The sequence below is a fragment of the Enhydra lutris genome, unplaced genomic scaffold (assembly GCF_002288905.1).
Source record: "Enhydra lutris kenyoni isolate GAN:26980312 unplaced genomic scaffold, ASM228890v2 scaffoldscaffold66, whole genome shotgun sequence".
NCBI lineage: Eukaryota > Metazoa > Chordata > Mammalia > Carnivora > Mustelidae > Enhydra > Enhydra lutris.
Genome location: NW_019154150.1, coordinates 16,123,977 through 16,137,623, shown reverse-complemented (window position 1 = coordinate 16,137,623; position 13,647 = coordinate 16,123,977). Strand labels below are relative to the sequence as shown.

Genomic DNA, 13,647 nt, shown 5'->3' with positions numbered 1-13,647 from the left:
TTATTTATTTGTCAGAGAGAGAGAGGGAGAGAGAGCGAGCACAGGCAGACAGAATGGCAGGCAGAGGCAGAGGGAGAAGCAGGCTCCCTGACGAGCAAGGAGCCCGATGTGGGACTCGATCCCAGGACACCGGGATCATGACCTGAGCCGAAGGCAGTTGCTCAACCAACTGAGCCACCCAGGCGTCCCAGCTCTTTCTACTCTTAAACAACATTGGTGTTGTGAAAATTTCTGCTTCTTTTAAAAAGGGTTGTGGAATTCTCGTGTGCCCATGTACCATATGAAAAGACTGATAGAGGGACGCCTGGGTGGCTCAGTGGGTTAAGCCTCTGCCTTAGGCTCAGGTCATGATCCCAGGGTCCTGGGATCGAGCCCCACATCGGGCTCTCTGCTCAGTGGGGAGCCTGCTTCCTCCTCTCTCTGCCTGCTTCTCTGCCTACTTACGATCTCTGTCTGTCAAAAAAATAAATAAAATCTTAAAAAAAAAAAAGACTGATAGAAAAGTAATATTGCTATATTTGCAGATGCTTGGAAAGATTTGAGTTTATTTACCACTCCAGAACTTCCTTCCACCTTTGTCAAACATACCAGCAATGTGAATGATTTCTCCCTGCAGCTTTGTAAAGGGAGGCCCTGAGAGAGGTCAGGCTCTTTTGAGAAGATTGAATGCAGGGGGAAAGTAGCTCCTGATTCTTTTTTTTTTTTTTTTAACTATTTATTTATTTATTTGAGAGAGAGTGAGTGAGCCCAGAGGGCGAATGAGAGGGAGAAGGAGACTCCCTGCTGAGCAGGGAGCCCAACATAGGGCTGGATCCCAGGATCCTAAGATCATGACCTGAGCCAAAGGCAGATGCTTAATTGACTGAGCCCCGGTAGCTCTGGATTTTTCTAAATGCCTGCAAGTTAGGACGGTTTTACTTCTTTTGCTTCTCTTTTTTTTTTTTTTTTTTTTAAGATTTTATTTATTTATTTGAGAGAGAGAGAGATGAGAGGGGAGAAGGTCCAAGGGAGAAGTAGACTCCCCGCAGAGCTAGGAGCCCGATGCGGGACTCAATCCTGGGACTCCAGGATCATGACCTGAGCCGAAGGCAGTGGCCTAACCAACTGAGCCACCCAGGTGCCCCTTGCTTATTTCTCTTTTACTTTTAATTGCATTGATATGTGGAAAATAGGTATGATCAAAAGAAAACCATTTCTTACATTTAATTTCCATTGTTCTTGTGTCTGTAAACTATTAATTTATGTTTATAGTTATATACTGCTTTATAATTGCTTTATTTGTTTAATATATAACAGACAATTTACATACATTTTCACAGTTGGATAGTATTCCATCAGTAATCCCATATATCTGTGCACTTAAAACTTCCTTTTTTTTTTTGAGAACTGATATCTATGGAGAATAGAGGTATTGCTAATAATACAATGAAGAAAACAAAATGGACTATAGTCAACCCAGGTTGATATTTATAAAAATGACATATATAGACAGAGGTAAGAAAATTCAAACAGTATGAGAAAGCGTGTCGTTAGAATTAAGATTGTGATTTCTCAAGCTTGGGAAGATGGCAGAGCAGGAGGAATGTGAGCTCACCCCGTCTCACAGGTACAAACAGATAATCATCCACATCCAAGTCAGTAAACCAGAGAGGGATCCAGAGATGGGCAGAATGAACTTCTCGGCTAATACAGAGAAGAAGTTGCATCTGACAAGTGAGGAAGGTCAGAAAGGTGGAGGGAGGCTGCCCACAGGAGGGAGGGAGCTGTGTGCATGGAGAGGGCAGAGAAATGAGCTGTTCTACCAGGGAGCTCCCATGGGAACACTAATCCCCAAACATTTGGCTTTAAGAACGAGAGGGTCTGAATTCCATGAGTCTGTAAAATAAGTGGCAATTGGAACCTGGAGCTTTGGAGGTCAGCTGACTCTGGACTGGGCGAGCCTGGAGGGCAAGTGATGACTGGGTTGCTACCCTTAAAGAGACAGCAGCCTGAGCAGAGAGGCAACATAAAAATAGCAGTTTATACAATGTTGGTTACCAACGGGAGACAGATCTGTTCATACTGATTTTGGAGCATGTTGGGGGACTTCTCTGAAAATGAGGGAACTGCCAGGCACCATTTTCCACCTCCATCCCCCAACATAAATACAGAGCCACCTATGGAAGGCAGGGCTACACAAATATTTTGTAGCCTCCACCCAGTGTTCAGGGCAAATTTTATTTTTTATTTTTTTAAAGATTTTATTTATTTATTTGACAGAGATCACAAGCAGGCAGAGAGAGAGGAGGAAGCAGGCTCCCTGCTGAGCAGAGAGCAGGGCAGATTTTATTAAAGCTGTTTCCATGCCCTGCCCAGTCACCAGGTGCACAACTGTCTCCTTGCGTAGCACCCAGCCAGCATTGCACATTTTGCCCAGCCTCATGACCCCAGCCACGCAGCTTTCTAGCCGCAGTGGCACTTCAAGAGATCCAGCATAGGACTAGAGGCCCAACACAAATTTTTCTAACACCACCACTTCGCTCCCAAGTTCCCCAGTGGGTACATCCTCTCAGAGCAGATCTGCCTGCGTCCCATGAACACCACAGAGAGCACAGCCCACAGCAGGCAGAGAATCAGTGCCAACGTCCTCACTGGAAGGAAAAGTGACTCAGACATGATAGCAGGACCTAAGCAACACACACAGGATGCTCTCTTGAAGTGCCAGGTTCTGGGGAACAGGGGACGTGCACAGCAGGAACTCCAGGACCTCCTCTGCATAACATCACTAAATGAGAAGATGCAGTTTTCTTCACTCGCAAAGACAGACACAGAGAGGCAGACAAAATGAGGAGACAGAAATCTGTCCCAAATGAAAGAACAGGACAAGGCATAGCCAGAGATCTAAGCAAAATAGTACAAGTAACTTGTCTGATAGAGAATTTAAAGCAGTGATCATAAGGATACTCACTGGACTTGAGAAGAGTGGAAGACGTGAGAGAGATGCTTAATGCAGTGATAAGGAATAACGGAGCAGAGATGAAGGGCTCAAGAAATGAAATGAGAAACATGCCTGATGGAATGAGCAGTGTGATGGAAGAAACAGAGGAAGGAATTAGTGACCTGGAAGACTGAGAAATGGAAAGTGTTCAAGCTGAACAAAAGAGAGAGAAAAGAATTATGCAAAATGAGAATAGACTGAGGGAACTCAGGGACTCCCATCAAATGTAGTAACATTTGTATTACAGGAGTCTCAGAAGAAGAGAGCGAAAAGGGGGCAGAAAATTTATTTGAAGAAATAATAGCTAAAAACTTCCTTAATCTGGGGAAGGAAACAGATACCCAGCTCCAGGAGGCACTGAGAATTCCATCAAAATTAAGAAAAGCAGGGGACCCTGGGTGGCAGTCAGTTAAGTGTCTGACTCTTGGTTTTGGCTCAGGTTATGATATCAGGGTCATGAGATCAAGCCCTGCATCTGGCTCTGCACTGAGTGTGCAGTGTGCTTGAGATTCTCTCTCTCCTTTTCCCTGTGCCCCTCCCCCCGCCCGCTTGCTCTCCTCTCTCTCTAAAATAAATAAATCTTTTTTTAAAAAATCAACAAAAGCAGGGGCGCCTGGGTGGCTCAGTGGGTTAAAGCCTCTGTCTTCAGCTCAGGTGATGATCTTAGGGTCCTGGGATCGAGCCCCGCATAGGGCTCTCTGCTTGGCCAGGAGCCTGCTTCCCCCTCCCTCTCTGCCTGCCTCTCAGCCTACTTGTGATCTCTCTCTGTGTCAAAAACAAAAAAACAAAAAAACAAAAAAACTTTAAAAAATCAACAAAAGTAGACCTACACCAAAACATACTGCAATTAAATTTGCAAAATAAAGTGGTAAAAAGAAATCTTAAAAGCAGCAAGATAAAAGAAGTAACTTGGGTACCTGGGTCGCTCAGTTGGTTAAGCAACTGCCTTCAGCTCAGGTCATGATCCCGGAGTCCTGGGATTGAATCCTGCATCAGGCTCCCAGCTCTGTGGGGAGTCTGCTTCTCCCTCTGACCTCCTCCTGTCTCATGTTCTCTCTCACTATCTCAAATAAATAAAATCTTAAAAAAAAGAAGAAGAAGAAGAAGAAAAGACGACACTTAAAAGGGAAAACCCATAAGGCTAACAGAAAACTCTTCAACAGAAACTTGGCAAGCCAGAAGGGAGTAGCATGATATATTCAAAGTGCTGAATGGGAAAAATCTGAGGCCAAGAATACTCTATCCAGCAAGGCTGTCATTCAGAATAAAAGGAGAGAGAGACAGTTTCCCAGACAGACAAAACTAAAACTAAAGGAGTTCATGATCACTAAACCAGCTCTGCAAGAAATTTTAAAGGGGACCCTTTGAGTAGAAAAGAGAGACCAGAGGTGACTGTATAAAGGTAGGAAACACAAATGCTGGAAAAAATGAGTATTTCTGTAAAAAAAAATTAGTCAAGCAACTCAAGAAAAGAAAGGATATAAGACACAGCATATTCCTAAAACAGGGAGAAGAGGAGAAAAGAATGTATTCAAACTTAAACAACTATCAACCGAATATAGACCGCTATATGCAGAAGAGGCTATATACAAACCTAATGATAACCATATATCAAAAACCACTAATAAATATGCAAAAAATAGAGAAATCTAAATATATCACTAAGGAAAATCAGCAAAAATATGAAAGAGAAAGACAATAAAGGATCAGAGAAAATCTTCATATATAACCACAAAGCAAGTAATAAAATGGTAATAAATACATAACTATAATTACTTTAAATGTAAATGGACTAAATGGCTCCAATCAAAAGTCACAGGGTATCAGAATGGATTTTAAAAAAAGACCCATCTATATGCTGCCTCCAAAAGACTCATTTTATACTTAGACACCTGCAGATGGAAAGTGAGGGGATGGAGAATCATGTATCCTGCAGATGGTTGTCAAAAGAAAGCCGGAGTAACAGTACTTAATATCAGACAAAGTAGACTTTAAAACAAAAGAGTGTAACAAGAGACAAAGAAGGATACTATATAATCTTAAAGGGGATGATCCAACAAGAAGATACAACAATTGTAATTACTTACGTACCCAAATATATAAAACCGTTAATAACAATCACAAAGGAACTAATTAGTAATAATACAGTAATAGTAGGGGACTGTAACACACCCACTTGCATCAGTGGACAGATCATCTAAACAGAAAAGCAACAAGGAAACAATGGCTTTGAATGACACTGGAACAGATGGATTTAACGGGTATATTGAGAACATTTCCATCCTAAAACATCAAAATACACATTCTTTTCAAGTACACATGGAACATTCTCCAGAATAGATCACATATTAGCCCACAGAACAGGCCTCAACAAATAGAAGAATATTGAAGTCATAACCATGTATCTTTTCTGACCACAACCTTATGAAACTAGGAATCAACCACAAGAAAAAATATGGAAAGACCAAAAATACATAGAGGTTAAATAATATGCTACTAAATAATGAATGGGTCCACCAGGAAATCAAATAAGAAATAAAAAGATAAATGGAAACAAATGAAAATGAAAACATAAAGGTTTAAAACCTTTGGGATGTAGCAGAAAGAGTCCTATCCTAAGAGGGAGATAAATAGCAATACAGGCCTACCCAATGAAGCAAGAAAAGTCTCTAATAAACAACCTAACCTTACACCTAAAGGAACTAGAAAAAGAAAACCCAACAAAACCTAAAAACAGCAGAACAAAGGAAATAATAAAGATTAGAGCAGATATAAATGATACAGAAACTAAAATGATAGAACAGATCAATGAAACCAGAAGCTATTTCTTTGAGGGGGAAAAAATAAAATTGATAAATCTCTAGCCAGACTTACCAAGAAAAAAGAAAGGACACAAAATTTTAAATGAGAGAGGAAAAATAACAGCAGCAGCAAAGAAATGCAAACAATTTGGAGAGAATATTACGAAAAACTATAGACCAACAACCTGAAAGAAATGGATAAATTCCTAGAAACCTATGAAATATCAAAACTGAAACAGGAATAATAAGGAGAAAACGTGAACAGACCCATAACCAGCAAAGAAAGAAATGGTAATCAAAAAAATCCAAACTCCAAAAGTTCAGGACAAGATGGCTTCATTTTTTTTTTTATTATTATTACTTTTTTAAAAATTTTATTTTAAAAAATTTAACTTATTTTTTTGAGAGGGAGCACACAAGCAGGGGGATCAGCAGAGGCAGACAGAGAAGCAGACTCCTTGCTCAGCAGGGAGCCTGATAATGGGACTCGATCCCAGGACCCTGGGGTTATGACCTGAGCTGAAGGCGGACACTTAACCACCTGAGCCACCCAGGCACCCCTGAGGTGGCTTCATTTAAAGACGAGTTGATACAGGGGCACCTAGGTGGCCCAGTGGGTTAAAGCCTCTGCCTTCGGCTTGGGTCGTGATCCCAGGGTCCTGGGATCGAGCCCCACATCGGGCTGTCTGCTCAGTAGGCAGCCTGCTTCCCCCATCTCTCTGCCTGGCTCTCTGCCTACTTGTGCTCTCTATCAAATTAATTAATTAATTAATTAAAAAAAAAAGACGAGTTGATACATAGTCTTCTCAACCTATTCCAAAAAAATAGAAGAGGAAGGAAAATTTCCAGATTCATTCTATGAGGCTGCTACTACCCTGATAGCAAAACCAGACAAAGATACCACTAAAGAAGAGAACTACAGGCCAGTATCCCTGATGAACACAGAAGCAAAAATTCCCAACAAAGTACTAGCAAACCAAATTCAACAGTACATTAAACAAATTATTCATCACGATCAGGTGGGATTTATTCCTGGGTTGCAAGGGTGGTTCAGTTTTTGCAAATCAATCGATGTGATCATACCAATAAGAGAAATGATAAGAGCCATATTATCATTTCAGTAGATGCAAAAAAAAAAAGCATTCAACAAAGCACAACATCTATCTGTTCATGATAAAAACCCTCACAAAGTAGGTTTAGTGGGAGTATGCCTCAACATAATAAAGGCCATATACTAAAAACCCACAGCTAACATCATCCTCAATGGGGAAAAATTGAGAGCTTTTCCTCTAAGATCAGGGACTAGACAGGGGTGTCCACTCTCACCACTGTTGTTCAACATAGTATTGGAAGCCCTAGCCACAGCAGACAACAAAAAGAATAAAAGGAATCCAAATTGGTAAAGAAGAAGTAAAACTTTGACGATTTGCAGATGACATGATACTGTCTATAGAAAACCTGAAAAAGGCTCAGTTAGTTGGGCGGCTGCCTTCAGCTCAGGTCATGGTCCCAGAGTCCTGGGAATGAGTCCTGCATCCGGCTCCCAGCTCTGCAGGGAGTCTCCTTCTCCCTCTGACCTTCCCCCCTCTCATGCTCTCACTGTCAATCTCTCAAATAAATAGATAAAATCTTAAAAGAAACAAACTGAAAAACTTCACCAAAAAACTGCTAGAACTGGTAAATAAACTCACTAAAGTTGGAGAATACAGTATCAGTGTACACAAATCTGTTGCATTTCTATACATGAATAATGAAATAGTAGAGAAATGAAGAAAGCAATCCCGTTTGTAGTTGCACTAAAAATAAGATACCTAGGAGTAAACCTAACCAGAGAGGTGAAAAACCTATATTCTGAAAACTATTATGATACTGGTGAAAGAAATTGAAGATGACACAAAGAAATGGAAAAGCGTTCTATGCTTAAAGATTAGATGAGCAAATACTGTTAAAATGTCTATATTACCTAAAGCAATCTACATGTTTAATGGGGTCTCTGTCAAAATACCAACAGCATTTTTCACAGAACTAGAACAAACAATCCTAAAATTTGTACGGAACCACAGAAGATTCTTAACAGTTGAAACAGTCTTAAAAAAGAAAGGCAAAGCTGGAGGCATCACAATTCCAGACTTCCAAGTTATATTACAGAGCAGTAATAATCAAAACAGTATGGTATTAATACAAAAGTAGACACACAGATCAATGCCATAGAATAGAAAATCACAAAGTAAGCCCACCATTATATGGCCAAGTAATCTTTAACAAAGCAGGGGGAAAGTCTCTTTGGCAAAAAGTTTTGGGAAAATTTGAGAGCAACCTGCAAAAGAATGAAGCTGGACCACTTTTCTTACACCATATACAAAAATCAATTCAGATGAGTTAAAGACCTAAATGTGAGACCTGAAACCATAAAAATCATAAAAATCATAAAAATCGAAGAGAGCACAGACAGTAACTTCTTTCTAGATATGTCTCCTGAGGTAGGGAAAACAAAAGGAAAAATAAAGTATTGGGACTACATCAAAATAAAACCTTCTGCACAGCGAGGGGAATAGTCAGCTAAATAAAAAGGCAACCTACAGAATGGGAGAAGATATTTGTAGATGACATATCAGGTAAAGGGTTAGTATCCAAAATACATAAAGCACTTACGGAACTCAACATCCAAAACCCAAATAATCCAATGAGAAAATGGGCAGAAGACTTGAACAGACATTTCTCCAAAGAAGACATCCAGATGACCAACAGACCCATGAAAAGGTGCCCAATATCACTTATCAGGGAAATGCAAATCAAAACTACAATGAGATACCACCTCACACCTGTCAGGAGGGCTAAAATCAACAACACAAGAAACAATAGGTGTTGGCAAGGATGTAGAGAAAGGGGAAACGTCTTGCATTGTTGGTGGGAATGAAAACCAGTTCAGCCACTGTGGAAAAGAGTATGGAGGTTCCTCAAAAAGTTAAAAATACAGGGTGCCTGGTTGTCTCGGTCAAACGCCTGGCTTTTGGTTCCGGCTCAGGTTACAATTTCAGGGTTGTGAGATTGAGCCCCGCATTTGGCTCCATGCTGAGCTGGTGGGATCTGCTTGAGATTCTCTCCCCCTCTACTCCTCCCCCTCCTCTCTAAAATAAATAAATTTTAAAAAGAAGTTAAAAATAGAACTACCCTACAGTCCAGCAATCACACGCCTGGATATTTACCCCCGAAATATAAGAACACTAATTCAAAGGTATACATGCACCCCTATGTTTATGGCAGCATTGTTCATAATAGGCAAGATAGGGAAGCAACCCAAGTGTCCATTGATTGATGAATGGACAAAGATGTGGTGCATATGTATAGTGGAATATTACTCAGCCATAAAAAAGAACGAACTCTTGCCATTTGCAGCAACGTGGATGGAGGGAGCTAGAAAGTATAATGCTAAGTGAAATAAGAGGACAATACCATATGATTTCACTCATCTGGAATTCAAGAAACAAAAAACAAGCAAAGGGAAAAAATAAGAGAGAAGTCAAGAATCAGACTCTCTAATTATAGAGGACAAACTGACGGTTACCAAAGGAGAGGTGTGGGGTGGGGGGATGGGTAAATAGGTGATAGAGATTAAGGAGAGTACTTGTTGTGATGAGCACGGGGTGATGTATAGAAGTGTTGAATCACTATATTGTATACATGAAACTAAATATAAAACTATGTTAACTAACTGGAATTAAAACTTCTTAAAAAGCTAAAAACAAAATCCACAGCAAATCTTAAGGTATCCACTAAGATACCTTAACCTAAAACTTTTTAAAAAGTTAAAAACAAAAACCCACAGCAATCTTAAGGTGTCTACTAAGAAACTCGAGATTCAGGAAGTTAATAGTGATTTACCCAGGATTTGGATACAGGACTGACTTCAAGCTCTTGCTCTCTAGGTACCATATAATAGTGTCCTTTTCAGTTGGTTCCTAACTCGATGTTGACTTGGGTTCATTCCTGTGAAGATAAAGGGACAAGGGCTTATCCAATTTCAGGTCCCACCTCTGGAGCTCCTCAGCATGGAAGGGGGCTCATTTTGTTCACATAGAGATCATAGGGATTCCAGAAAATCACAGACCAGCAGAGCAGAAAGGAACCGGAACCTCTGGTATCACCCAGACCATCCATTGCTTTACAGATGAAGAATGAGTTACTTCACAAGATCACACAGCCAGGGGTGCCTGGGTGGCTCAGTGGGTTAAGCCTCTGCCTTTGGCTCAGAGTCATGATATCAGGGTCCTGGGATTGAGCCCCACATCGGGCTCCCTGCTCAGTGGGGAGCCTGCTTCCCCCTCTCTCTCTTCCCTCTCTGCCTACTTGTGATCTCTGTCAGATAAATAAACAAAATCTTAAAAAAAAAAAAAATCACAGAGGCAGAAGGGAATAGTCTTGGGTCTGCTCTCCACCTAACCCTGCCTTACTGAAGACATTGTGAACTTTGCTGGCTGATCTCATTTATTCAGCAAATTGTTTAGCAGATTGGAGCCATTTATATAAAATCATGAGATTAGTCACTTTGAAACAGATATAGTGGGCGCCTGGGTGGCTCAGTGGGTTAGGCCACTGCCTTCGGCTCAGGTCATGATCTCAGGGTCCTGGGATGGAGTCCCACATCGGGCTCTCTGCTCAGCAGGAAGCCTGCTTCCCTTCCTCTCTCTCTGCTTGCCTCTCTGCCTACTTGTGATCTCTCTCTGTCAAATAAATAAATAAAATCTTAAAAAAAAAAAAAAACAGATATAGTCTGATACAGTATAAAATAGCCAAGAATAGGTCTGTTGTGTAAACATCCTCCAGCCTTGGGGCACCTGGGTGGTTCAGTGGGTTAAGCCTCTTTGGCTCAGGTCATGATCTCAGGGTCCTGGGATGGAGTCCGGTAGCATCAGGCTCTCTGCTCAGCAGGAAGCCTGCTTCCCCCTCTCTCTGCCTGCTGTTCTGCCTGCTTGTGATCTGTCAAATAAATAAAATCTTAAAAAAAAAAAAAAAAATCCTTAAGCCTCAGTTAAATGGCCAGCCCCTCTTATTATAAAGAAGCATTAAATTTCTTAACTCATTTTCTGTGCCAACATTTTGAACAGTAAGAAGTAAGGGAAAATGTGATCTGTTCTTGTCATAGGAATTGTTCTATAAAAAAGAGGAAAACACATCAAATTTCCACATCCATTCCCCAGACTGAAAACATAATGTTCCTACATAATTGCAATAACATCCTTTTAAAAAAAAAAAATTGTAATTTCCTTCTCTCTTCCCAAAGGGAATCCCTGTTAGCAGTTTCTAAATATTCTTCGGGGGAGGGGGGATTGTATGTATACCTGCCTATATATAGGTTATATTCTCGCACAGTTAATTCTTTTAGCCAGCTGTGATTCTAATGTAGCCTGTGAAATTACATAATCACTTTTATTAAAAAAAATTAACTAGTTGTTCCAACTCAGTCCTGTTTTGCCAGTAATAAATTGGCAATCAGTCTTGGCAGTCGGTTGGAAATGGCTGGTTGCCCTAATCATTCTGTAGGGCTGAGATCCCATCTCTAATCCTTGATTGAAACCTGTGTCTACCCATAGATTCTGGCTAGAATTTTTATGTACCTGTAAGCCGTGTTCATTGTAGGAAAACATTTAGTGGGGCATATTAGGCTCTTTTGTTTTGTAAAGACGCACAGAAATTATTTCTCTTTCCCTCTGGCTTCTGTTTATCCAATGAGTCCACTGCCTTCTCTCTAGATTGGCAACAGGTCACTCTTGGCAACAGTGACCTGAATTAAATTAAGTAAAATATTGAAAGGAAACTAAAACCCAAAGGTGATAGTTTCTAAATTGTCTTCTAGAACCTGAACTTAACTATGAGGAAATAACATAAATAATGTTATAAAACAACTGGCTTGCACTCTTAAAAAAGCCAATGTCATGAAAGACAGCAAAAGGTTAAGGAGTGTCCCAGATTAAAGAAGACTTCAGAGACGTGCCTGCCCAATGCAGTAGGATCCTGGGTTGGGGGAGGGAAGGTTGCCATGAAAGACAGCATTGTACTAATAGGAAAGATTAGAATGTGAATTGTATATTAGATAATTGTACCAACATTAAATTTCCTGCATTCGATAATGGCGCTGTGGTTAATCCAGATCTCCTTTCTTGATGACATTAGCAACCAACTCATTCTTAATTATGGTAGGTCCAGGAGTTTCAGCCCACTGGAGTCTTTTGTGGAGGAAGAACATCCTTGTTTTTCAGACACTTGTAAAAATTCTAACTGGCATGGTGAACTGTGGTGCCCCCTTGCGGTAAGAGTTCCTTCATTCTTGGGACTGACTTCAAGAACTGGCGACTTTCACTGTCACCTCACAAATACTTTTCAAAGCCTGTTACATATCCAGCATCTGCTAAGTGTCGAGGATACATAAGCTCCCTGTGGAGCTTCCGAGCACACACACAAATATGGAATCACACACACAAATACGGAATCACACACACAAATACGGAATCACACACACAATGGAAGGTTTGAAGGTGTCATATTACATAGATTGATTATCTCTAAAACTTGGCATGAAACAGGAGGGACAGTCCCTGTTTGGTTCATAATGGGTTTGGGGCAGCCTTTCCCCATGGCTGTTGGGCATTACCCGTTCTGGACCAGAAGGCCTGGGTCCCTGCTTCCCTCCTCACTACTTATGATTAGTAATAATACAGTGAGTGCTTTCCTGTGACTTAAAATAATCATTTTTTTAAAGTACAAATGAGAAAAAGTGAGATCGCAGTCAATCAAGCCCACCTCTGTCAGGGACACTGTAATTTGCAGCTGCAGAGGACCTGGGAGACCGACCCCACCTGTCTCGGTGGCAGATGGAGAGTGCCCTTCTTCCTGCCTGTGTTGCCTGTCCGCTCACAGCAGCAGCTCGAGCCTAGCTGCAGACAGCTGGATTAGTGACCTCAGCGAGGGGCTTGTCTGTGGAGCTCCAGATCGTCCTTTGTGTTGGAGGCACTGAGCAGTGACCCGTGGTGAGGGATGGAGGAGGACAGTAATGATGTCATGATGTGGAGGCTGGGGGTTGATTTACCCAACCGAGGTGACGAAACAGGGTTGCACAGAGTCACCCACATGGCCTGGCGGACTGTTTGAAAAAGGAAGAAGACAGTTGGCTCAAACAGACACAGTTCTAATATTTGGAGAACTCTACTAAATAAGCAGTGCTTATAGAATAGGAGTACTACTACAAGTAGTACTTGTAGAATAGGAAATGTGTTTCTAAGGATTGGGTGTAGAGATTTGAAACATTTTATTATGGACAGTTTCTTTAAAGAAAGCAAAAGGAGAGGTAGAACAGTGTCATGAGCCCCAGATATCCATCATCCATCTCCCGCTCTCCCCTGGATTATTTTCACATTATATTACTTAGGGATGGAATCGTAGTGGTGGACAATTATCTTTGTCTTCTTCACTGGAAGAATGCAGCTATGTGACGTTTACTTGGGTTTTGCTGGTTTCTCTCGCTCCCCCTCTGTCCCACCCCCAGGAGGAAGCATAGCATAGAGAGACAGAACATGGGCCCCGGAGCCCAAGCACCTGGGTTAGAATTGGGCTCTGCCTCCTATGAGCAGGTTGATCCTGGGCACGTCGGTAAACCTCTCTGGGGCCCCCTAGGTCTGCAAATGGCGAACATCAGTCATAAGCAGGTGTCAGCTCTCCCCATCGTTATTCTGTGGGACCTCTATGCACTCAAATAGGCTCTTGCACACCATAGTCCTGAGGGTGCTATAGTGTTTCACTCCTGAGGAAGCTGAACCCGCAATAGGTGAAATCAGAGTTTGCAAACTTGTTCTCGGGAATCAGCTGGGGAACTCG

The 13,647-nt window shown here is 41.4% G+C and overlaps 1 protein-coding gene across 1 annotated transcript in view; it reads left to right on the top strand.

Annotated features, from left to right (window-relative positions):
* LOC111159081 (glycerol-3-phosphate dehydrogenase 1 like) overlaps window positions 1–13,647 on the top strand; it is a 60,838-nt gene that overhangs the window by 27,193 nt on the left and 19,998 nt on the right. The gene's annotated exons all lie outside the window — the stretch shown is intronic.